Source organism: Tenrec ecaudatus, assembly GCF_050624435.1.
Source record: "Tenrec ecaudatus isolate mTenEca1 chromosome 14 unlocalized genomic scaffold, mTenEca1.hap1 SUPER_14_unloc_8, whole genome shotgun sequence".
Taxonomy (NCBI): Eukaryota; Metazoa; Chordata; class Mammalia; order Afrosoricida; family Tenrecidae; genus Tenrec; species Tenrec ecaudatus.
This window is the reverse complement of record NW_027457651.1, coordinates 983,192-994,628: the sequence shown is the minus strand read 5'-3', so window position 1 is coordinate 994,628 and position 11,437 is coordinate 983,192.

Sequence of the window (11,437 nt, the reverse complement as noted above, 5' to 3'; positions counted from 1 at the left end):
TACAAGGTTCTTTTATAAAAATAAGCTTATTCTCCCTTCAAGTTGAATTACTCCCCTTCTTGTGTACTGCACACATATAACTGTTGATTTCTGTTAAACCAGTGTCGTAAGTCACTGACAAAAGCTCAGCTCACACACAGGCTCTGTGTGCAACAGTAGTTTGCTCACAGAGAAGAGACAGAGCCGGCTCACCATCAGAGTAGGCAGCAGTCCTCACAGCCAGTGGTTTCACTCTGTGGCCAGTGCAGGGAGGGAGGTTTGCAAGCATCCCTCCTTTGTGCTGCAGTTGAAGAACAGCAAACATAGAGAAATAAGGCTGTGCTGTGAGCTGAAATCTCCTTGAAGGCAGGGAGTAGGTGTTTTTTGTTGTTTCTTGCTGTATTCAATATCATGCATATGACAAGCAGTTTGTGTGTTCAGCATGAGCCACAGGGCGTGTTGCAGGACACCAGCTACTAAAGAGTGCTTTTGGATCCAGAATATCCTGAGAAAGGCAGTCAACTGACAAGATCCTCACATTGCAGTAGCCAGACTGACACATCCGAAGCACACCTAGCTCTGTTATGGATTCCGAGGAAGGGTTGCTGGCTGCACTTGGACTGCCTGCTTCCTCAATTTAAATTCTTATTGGAGTTTATCTCATGTATTTTGTCATTGGCGGATAGCATTCTTGAATTTCAGCGATATGTTTTTCTTTTTGATGGTAGATGAAAGCCAGAATTGATTAACATAAAGAGACAGCAAGTAGAATAAGGGTTTCTGGGACTACAGTGGAGTGGTGGTGGTGGTGGAATAAAGGGAGATGGTGCCACTAGTTGAGAAAGGAAGATGATGTTTTCAAGCTAATTGGGGTAGCAGTTGTATAATACTGCTTGATGCACTTGAACTACGGATGGATATGACAACTGCATTTGCTCCCAATAAAACAGTTTTGGAGGAAAAGTGAGACAATAAATAAAATATTAAATAAAGAATATTTATTCCATTGCTAACACTTTTTATAAATTCAAATTTCTGGCTTATATCATAATCTCTTTTCTGATTGAATATTTTAGCTAGTCTTTTGAAATGTTGTACCAGCAACACTCTCCATCAGTTTCTAATTGTGAGTAAAAAATGAAAACTATGTCATATTCTAAGTTATTTTTATCATATATGTGCTACAAAATAATATTTTCAACATTCTTCTCATACATAATTCAATGGAGAGGTACATAGTTTATTGTGCCAACCTGGCCGATAAACACTTATGGGGTCAATTGAAGGGCCGAGGGATAAATGGCTTGGTGAGCCTCGCCTTTCTAGTTCTAGGGTCACTTGTTTTCTGATGGTCAGACAAGGGTGCAGCTGCCTTAGACAGTTCCCTGCTTCATCTGGCAAGGCTCACTTCCTGCAAGAACATCCCTTAAGAGAAGCTGCATGGACCTACCCCCATGAAGCCCTGAGTGCTAGAACAGCTGAGGGGTGACCCTGCCTGTGCTGAGATGCTTACACATTCTCTTACTTGGCTTTCTTCCTGCCATCGGCCTCATTGTGCATGTTTTGTGAGATGGAAGAAGACTTTGTGGATTGGTGTTGGGCATATGGGCTAATGTTGGAGTTGTGGGCTTGGGTACCACTGAGTTAGGATGTTTTCTTGATGTGCACTTAACCTTTATATAAAACTCCCTTATACATATGAGTTTCTGTGGATCATTTATCTAATGTACCCAGACTAACACAAATGGCATTAGATTATTATTGTGTTCAACAATTACCAACAGCTGCAAAATTCCCTCCCAAACGCATCACAGAAACCCATAAAAAGAATTCTCACTTGACAATTTCTTCCTTAACATGGAATAAATAACTCTATAACTCTCTTGCTTGAATTACTTTGAATAGAAATCTGCTTTAAGTATGGTTCCTATTTCTGTGGACAGAATGAACCCTAACCTCTGTTTAATACTTTGATTGTCTTTCAGGCAAATGTCTTTCTTGATTGATATTTTATTGTGGCATATATCTCATAACAATATCTATATAAATATCTACATGAATCGATCTCACTTCATTTCACTGCAACCAATTCAGAGTGTTCGCAACTTGTATCATTCTCTATGGCCAAAGCTTTTCACGGTGAGTGAGAGTCAGTGTGAGTCCAGACAGAAAACCAGTCTCAGGGAGAAAGCAGACTTGCATGGATGCTAAGGACCCACCAGCTCTGGACCAAGAGAAGATAGAAGTGAAGACAGGAGTCTGGGTAAGGACTGCAGTGCCTGGTCAGCTAGAACTGCTGTGCTGACCACTATGGTAGCTCTACTGCCCATGGCAGGAAACCTGCAGAGACAACTCCAGGTAATACTCCTGACCAAGAGTCTGAAAGCTCAGTACCAGAAAAGAATGTTGCTGAGGTACCCACAGATGTGGAAGACAGTGTAAGTCCAGGAAACGCCTCTCGCTGTTAGCAGGCGCCTCTCAAAATACACTGAGCCCAATGCCCACCCTCGGTACTAACTCATGAGAGGATAAATGCACTTTTTCTTATTTCTGTGGTTTCTTTTAACCACACAATAACCATATTGTTAGGAAACCTTTTATTCCAACTCTAAATCTAGAAGATAGGGTTAAAGTATTTTTACTCCTTTCTAAATATTCTGAAATATCATAGGGCCAAGGAGCTTTATGGATGACATACTCTTGTTTCCCTATGTGTTCAGATGTATGGAAAGATTCAGGTAGGCCTGGTCTTGTTACCTAAATATCGTGAGGATGGAGATTGTCTTTAATTTCAATAGAACATCTGGGTATTTTGATGGAAATGACATAAAGCTACATTAAACATGAAATCTGCACAGATGTTGTATGATTGCTAGAGTGAAGACCTCAGGGAGAAGACTGTATTCTCCCATGGCTGTCAGGGTAGCCAGCGCCTCACAAATCATCCCAGGTCTGGTAGGCACAATTGTACAGTAATAATAATTAAAGATTATAGTAAACTCATAGAGAAATACAGGCGATAGAAGAAAGAGTAAAATGATGGAATCAGACAAATTTCATGTTAGCATGCTCACCGTAGCCCCGCTTGGTGATTCCCATAGAGATGGGAGACCTGAGGGCAGGAGAGTGAGGGGAAGGAGAACAAGGGGAGAGGGGACACGGAAGCGAGGACCACAGAGGAGAGCACTACGGGAGAGAGATTCTTTATTTCTAACCAAGATTTATATACCTTTGAGGGTGTGCAAGCCCCCTAATTTCAGGTAAAGACACACATCACAGGGAGGGGTCATACTATAGGTAATACAGTAATGAGAGGATGAAAATCTAGGGGTATACAGGCAATAGGAAGGGGAGGGATTGGGGTATACCTGTGGCAAGATGGATGGACCTCATTTCCCCACTTCCATCCTCCTCCCCCTCCATCATAAATCCTTGGTAATATATAAATTATTTTGTCATATCTTACACGTCAAACATCTCACTTCCCCCACTTTTCTGTTGTCCGTCCCCCAGGGCAGAGATTTTATGTAGATCCTTGTAATCGATTCACCCTTTCTACCCCACCTTCCCTCCACCCTCCTGGTATTGCCACTCTCACCACTGGTCCTGAAGGGATCATCTGTCATGGATTCCCTGTGTTTCCAGCTCCTGTCTGTACCAGAGTACATGTGCTGGTCTAATTCTACCTTATAAATCCAGAGAGAGAGTTTTATATCAAACAGTCATTGTACATTAAGCAAACGTCCCAGCCCAGTGAACATCAAATCCATAAGTCTGGTATTAGCCCATATGTCTGATACCAATCTATAAATTCCTTTTCAGACCCATAAAACATGTGCAGTGATGCTGAATGCAGGATAATCACAGGCCAATGGGTGGAAAGTCTTGTGGATCCAGTGGCATTGTAAGCATCTCAGTGCTGGCTGCGATCTCTCTGAGGCTTCTTTGGCTTCAGAGGTCTGGTCACATCCATTTGGCTTGCCTTCTGCAATGTCTCCCAAGGAGTAGCAGAGAGAGAGAGAGAGAGAGAGAGAGAGAGAGAGAGAGAGAGAGAGAGAGAGAGAGAGAGAGAGAGAGGTGTCTTCCACCTCCAAGGAGGAAGTACCAGATTTCTCAGAGTTCTCAGAAGGAGGCTATGCCCACATAAAAATCTCACTGACTATCTCCAGATTGGCAGCCTAAACTCCACGCCTACACTCCTAATCCTTAACTTGACACAAGATTAGGTGACTACCACAGGCTCCTAATCCATAACAAGCCCATTTATTTTTTCCCTGCATACCGACACCAATCCAATACCCAAAGCTTTACCCAATGGGTGGAGATCTACTTCTAAAACATGAATATAGAAAAATCGCTTTTGCTTGAAGGCTCTCAAGGAAATGCTCACTGAAACCTCCATTCCTATTATCTCACCTCCCCCAAATTAGTCTTCTTCTGGGCTTTCAGTCACACCAAGATCTCTCCTGCCCCAAGGCCTTTACATGCACTGTCACCTCTTCCAAGCCCTGAAGTGCCAAGTTCAAAGTTCCAGTTAATCTCCCTGATCCTGAATTTTAAGAACTGTGTGTGTGGGAGGGAAGGGGTTGGGCTGTTTGTTGAACTGCTGGGTTTTGGAGCCATTTGTCATGCAACCTCATTTTGTCAATGACTGGTTAATTAATGCAGCATTCATTTGCCCTTCTTCCACTCACAGCACATGGCTTGTATCTTTGGGATCACTCTTCCACCATGCTCCATCTCCATGCTTCTGCTGGCATTGACCCAATCTGCCAGCTCCAGGCCTGGCTAGTCAGGGCATGACTTTCCTCTGTCCAAAGGGACTGGGTCAGACTCAGTATGAGACTCATGCTAGGTTAATGATATCTAACCCTAAAAAATGCCCCAGAAACAATTTCCTCATTGCCAATGAGTCCATTTTGAATCATAGAAGGTCTCTGTGGGGTTTCTCAGAGTGTAAATATTTATGTGAGCAGAAAGTTCCATCTTTTTCCCTATGAGGTAGCTGGTAGGGTAGCACTGCCAACCTTGCAGTTAGCAATCCAATGCTTACCTGATAGTACCGCCAATGATTAGAAAGGAAAAGAGCCTCTCTCTAATAGAATTCCTGAGCTTCTAGATAAAACTACAGCTGTCATCAGGAAGCCTGCGTGAAACTCAAAAGGAAACAGCTCTGAAAGGAAAAGGTTCAAACTCTGATGGTATCAACTGAGTGCCAGAACCCAGCTATTCCTGATGCTCTGTCTCCAGACTTACAAATTCCATAAACCTACCCATTAATTCCTTCTCCTGCTCCTTCCCTTCTCACGCCCCAAGGTACTTTGACTTAGCTTTGAAGGCACTCACAACTTCACGGGTTCTGCCTTGCACAGGTGTCTGCTTGCTTCCAGTTCAGTCCTGACATTGTCCCTATCTTTAGCCATGTTAGGCTTGCGTCCTAGAGCTTTCCTTTGCTTGTCTCCCTATTGCTCTTGTCCTATGAAGTCTGTGGCTTTATCTTTAAGTCTAAGTCCTGCCCTTTCGCTTTCGTAGAAATCTGTCTCTGTATCTTGGCTCATGGCAGGTTGTGTCCTTCAAAGATGACTGTCCTAATGTTGCACATCGCACATTCTCTTGTTACAAGATGAGTTTGTGTTCATTTTTCCAGAAACAGGGCCTGCTTTCCCTCTTCCTTGCATCTTGGCAGGCCTTTGACTATGGCAGAAGTGTTGCTCTGTGACTTCCACCTGGTCGTATTGGGTTGTTCACCATTGGGACCCTGTCAGGATGTTGCAAGGAAGACCAAGCCAAATGAAAATGTCACATATAGGGTTCTTCTTGAGCTCCAACCAATAGAAGTATCAGTCGTGTGAGGGAGTGAGTCTTAAGAGAACTGCAGCCTCTGTCCTTTGAGCTACCCCAGCTAATGCTTGATGAAGCCAAAACTAGTGTCCTCACTGAGCTCTGCCCAGATTGCAGATTTGTGAGCAAAATTGATATTATCATTACTTTAAGATGTTATTTGTGGGGATACTTTCTGTTAGCAGCAGATTATCAGAATACTGCCCAATCAGACTGCATTGCCAGTTTTACTCTCTCTCTCTCCATATATAGATATAGATATCCTCCACTCATCTGTCAGTTGGTTGTACTATAATGGTTTGTGTATTGTTATGGTGCTGGAAGCTCTGTTCCCAGAATTTCAAATACCAGCAGGATTGCCCATGGTGGACAGGTTTCAGTGAAGCTTCTAGACTAAGACAGACAAGGAAGAGGGGCCTGCTAGTCCACTTCCAAAAATTACTGAAAGGAAACCTTATGGATCACAAGAGAACACTGACTGACTAATGTGTTTTGGACACACTATCAGTGGACAATTGCTAGAGGAAGACATCATATTTGATGAAATAGAGGGACATGGAAGATCCTTATTGAGGCAGATTGACCTAATCGCTGCAACAATGGACTTCAACATTCAGGAATGTGTGACAATGGTGCAAGATCAGACAGCACTCCATTCCATTTCATATAAGGTCTCCATGGATCACAGTAGACTTGATGGCACTCTCTATATGTTTGTCTTCAGTGACTTCCCAGAGGGCTGCTCTGCCTGGCAGCCTCTATTCTTCATGCTTCCAAATGGGGAGCACAACAGGTCCATAGTCACTGATATTCCCCTCAATCCCCAGGTCAAGTAAGGAGGCATGAAACTAACTATGTTGTTCTCTTTGCCTTGTCTCTCTTCCTTTTCCCCTCCTCCAACAGGGCTAGAGGGGGTAAATACTTACCTTGCAGTCTAGAAGAGAATTTCTTCCACACCAAAATCTTCTCCTTCCTCAAAAGGCACATACATGCTTTTTGCCTTGTTTTGAATTAAAATGGCAGATGGGATGGTAGGAAAGAAAATGAACTAGTCTAACAGAATGGCCAAACAGATTTACCTTCCACATAAGAATGCAAATAACTCCTCAATCTTGTTATAGAGTCATGATATGATGAGCTCCATCAAAGCAGAGTAGAACACCACGGAGGTCAGACCAGAAAGACCATATTGAGTTGATTTTGTATGAGAGATTCTAGTTGCTAATTATACTTTTCATAACAGACAGATGGCAGTTATAGAAGCCCAGACTTAAAATGTCTTTATCTAATTGCCTGCCTAAATATATATTTGCAATATGGTCCTCAAAGGGAATACTTTCTTTACCTTAAATTCCATTTCTTTTTCCTCTTTTTTATGTAATTTTATTGAAGTATCATTGATGTACAATAAACCATAGTGTGTTTTGCTCTTTGAGGTTTTTAAAAAGAATCATTTTATTGGGGGCTCCTACAACTCTTATCACAATCTATACATACATCCACTGCGTACATTTGTTGCCATCATCATTCTCAAAACATTTGCTTTCTACTTGAGCCCTTGGTAGTAGCTCCTCATTTCCCCTCCTTCCCCCTTCCCCTCCCTCATGGACCCTTGATAATTTATAAATTATTATTCTGTCCTATCTTACACTGTCCGACATCTACCTTCACCCACTTTTTTGTTGTCCCTCCCTCATGGAGGAGGTTATATGTAGATCCTTGTAATCAGATCCCTCTTTCTACCCCACCTTTCCTCCATCCTCCTGTTATTGCTACTCTCAGCACTGGTCCTGAAGGGGTCATCTGTCCTGGTTTCCCTGTGTTTCCAGTTCCTATATGGACCAGTGTATATTCTCTGGTCTAGCCAGGTTTGTAAGGTAGAATTGGGATCATGATAGTGGGCGCGGTAGCATTTAGGAATGAGAGGAAAGTTATATGTTTCATCGTTGCTAAACTGCATCCTGACTGGCTCATCTCCTCCCAGCGACCCTTCTGTAAGGGGTTGTCCAGTTGCCTACAGATAGATCTTGGATCCCCTAATTGTACCCCCCCCTCATTCACAATGATATGATTTTTTTGTTCTTTGATGCCTGATACCTGATCCCTTCTACATCTTGTGATCACACAGGCTGGTGTGCTTCTTTCATGTGCGCTTTATTGCTTCTGAGTTAGATGGCCACTTGTGAACCTTCTAGTCTTTAAAACCCTAGACTCTTTATCTTTTGATAGCTAGGCTCCATAAGCTTTCTTCACCACATTTGTTTATACACCCACTTTTTGTCTTGAGTGATTGTGTCGGGAAGGTCACCATCATGGAATACCAGTTCCTTAAATTCCATATCTATAGGCTTAAGTCTTACCCACAGGAAGCCTATTTTTATTTTATCCCTGGAACAAAATCTTGCAATAATTTTCTCTTTTTGGGCAAGTCCATCCTCAATCACTTATCCTTTAACATTTACAAGAATTTATCTGTAACCAACCCCATTTACATAGTCTCATTCATGCTATTTCCACAATAATTGCTAATAACCCTATTTTTTAGAATCGGCAGAAAGCATCAGCATCAATATCCCATTGCCACTGGGTTGATTTCAACTCAGTGGTACCCTATAGGACAGAATAGTATTGCCTCATAGGTTTCCAGGGCTGAAAAAAAATCTCTTTATTGTGAGTTGGGTGAAGGTTTACAGAATACATCTGTTTTCCATTTGACAGTTCACACATATTTTGCTTCATGATATTGACTGCAATCTGCTCAAAGTAATATCACTTATCGCACTTCCTCCTTGTATTTCCTGTTTCCATTCCCCCCTTCTTTCCTGACCCTTCTGAACTTGATCTTTGAATAAATTATATCCTTTTGATTCAAAGAGTTGATTAGTGTTACTTTTTACCTTATAGATCTACCTATTGTTTGGCTGAAGATTGAGCCAAGGGAGTGAGTTCAGTTCCAGATCTGAAGGTGCCTAAGGACAACATTCTTGTGGGTTCCAAGAATCTCTCTCTGAGCAATACCACTGTACATTTAAAATAAGTTTAAACTTTGTTGCACATATTTCTCCTATTCTATCCCAAAATTCCAAAGCAAACTCATTATCATTGTGTTGAAGCTGACTCATAGAGACCCTACAAGATAGAATAGAACTTCACCTTTTGATTTTCCAAGGCTTAAATCTTTACCAGAGCAGACAAACTCCTATTTCTCACATGGACCAACTGATAGGTTAGAACCACTTTCCTTGTGGTTAGGAGATCAATGAGGAGTCCACTCTGCCATTAGAGCTCGTTAAGAATGCGATCCAGCATCCCCTAATGCTATCCCTCTCAGATCAGTTGGTAGTGGTAATCAATGTAAATCTTAAGGGGGTCAGACTGCCACATCGTAACTCTTCCTTGGGGAAGATGGTGGGTTTGAACTGCTGATTGATTAGCCCTTAAGTGCTTAATTACTGCCTCACCAGGGTTCTCCTTAACATCAAAACAGTGGACACTTATTGGTTTATCTTACTGGTCTCTGTTCCCTAAAAATTGCACTTCATCCACAGGGTTTTCTTCCACAACACACAGCTGCTAGTGTTTTTGGTTTGTTTTTCCACATGACTTCACCTTCCTGGTCAAAGCTGATTTGTCCAGGGCTAAACACACAATGAAAACATAGCCATATTTGCACACTACAAAATTTGAAGTGAGACAGCAAGCTATTTGTTGAGTTTTTTGAATGACTGAAGTCTATAAGGAAGTGTTATGATACAGGAAACAGTGAGTTTTGATGTCCAGGATCTATGCTGGGGACCCAGTTGGCACTCCGAATGACTATTCAAAGTGATGGTATGAATTCTCCTCTTCCATGACCTACACATATAATAGCTATAACCACTAAGTCCATGATTTGACAAATGTCTTGTGTGATTGAGTTTGGGTTCCCCATAGGATTAGATCCTGAGACAAAGGTTTTAATTAAGCCATTTTCTGGGGAGATATCAATAAGGAAATGGGAAATAGAAAAGAGAAAGAAGGCAGCCAAAGAAAAGTACATTATCAAACAATTTAAAATTGTGAGCAACTGGAGGTTAATCTTACTGGAGACACTGTAGAAAATCCACTAGTTCTTCTGCCCAGAATGTGAGGGAGTGTGGCTATTTGTCCAACAACTCCTATGGGTCATTGGTTAAGGGTTACTCCAGGAAGCAAGAATTAACTCCACAACCTCCTAAGCCATGCATGCTCAGGTACAGTGGTCTACAGAAACTAGAGAAAGCAAGAAGAGAGATGTGATGGCCATTCGGAATTAGGCTAGCATGCCAAGTTGTCAGACATGTCAGGTTCTTGAACTATCATAACTTGAAAGTCATCATGATCCTGTGAGATATACCACTGGTATTTAAACACAAGCATAGTTACCCGTGGTGGAAAATTTTCAGAAAAGCTTACAAGCTAAATAGACTAGAAAGAATAACCTGCCAATCTACATCTGAAAAAAACAGTGGTGTTTGTGGAGCACATTGATAGCAGTGGAATATTGTTTCATATAGTGCAGGATGATGAACCCCTCAAGTTGGAAGACACTCGAAATATAATTGGGGAAGAGCTGTCTCCTCAAAGTAGAGTTGACCTTAGTGATATAAAGTTTTCAGGACCTATATTTGTTGATGTGGCAATGACTCAAAATGAGAAGAAACAGCAGTACTGCAATAATCACTAACAAGAAGATGGGATGCATGAAATATGGATCTAGAAAAATTGGAAGCCATGAAAAAATGGAACACATAAAGATCAAACACTCTAGGTGTTATTGAACTGAAATAGACTGGTATTGGCCATTTTGAATGTCACAATAATATGGTTTACATACCAGAGTAACAAATTTGAAAGGAATGGATGACTTTCATGTTAAAAATGAGAATGTTTCAACATCGATTCCAATGTTCACCATTGTTAGGTGTAGGATATATTACACCTACAAGGATGAATAATTAATAAAGTTATTATTCAAATTTACACACCAACCACTAATGCTAACAATAAAGCCATTGAGGATTTTTACCAACCTTTTCAGTCTGAAATTGATGAAACATGCAATCAAGATTACTGATGACTTGAATGCAAAAATTGGAAACTAAGGAGGAGGATCACTAGTTAGAAAATATGGCCATGGGGATGGAAGCCACATGGGAGATCTCATGATAGAATTTTCCAATAAGGATGGCTTATTGATTGAAGATTTATTTTTCAGGGATGTAAACAGTAACCATAGACATGGATCATGTATATTCGATAGAAATACACACGAATTAAATCAACTATATCTGTTGAAATAAACTACTATACATACTCGAGTATAACCCAAGGCAACTAATTTTATCCCCCAAAGCTGGGGTGCTTTTTCAGCATAAAAAATGTGCTGAAAAAACCTCGGCTTATACTCAAGTATTTACGGTATAAAGAAGTTCAATATCATCAGTCACGAGACTGGAGACGAACTGTGGAACAAACCATCAATGGCAAATTCAACTCGAATTCCAACAAAATTAAAACAAGTCCCCAAGAGTCAAAGTATGAATTTGAGTATATCTCATCTAAATTAGAGGATACTTCAAGAAGAAAGTTGACACAT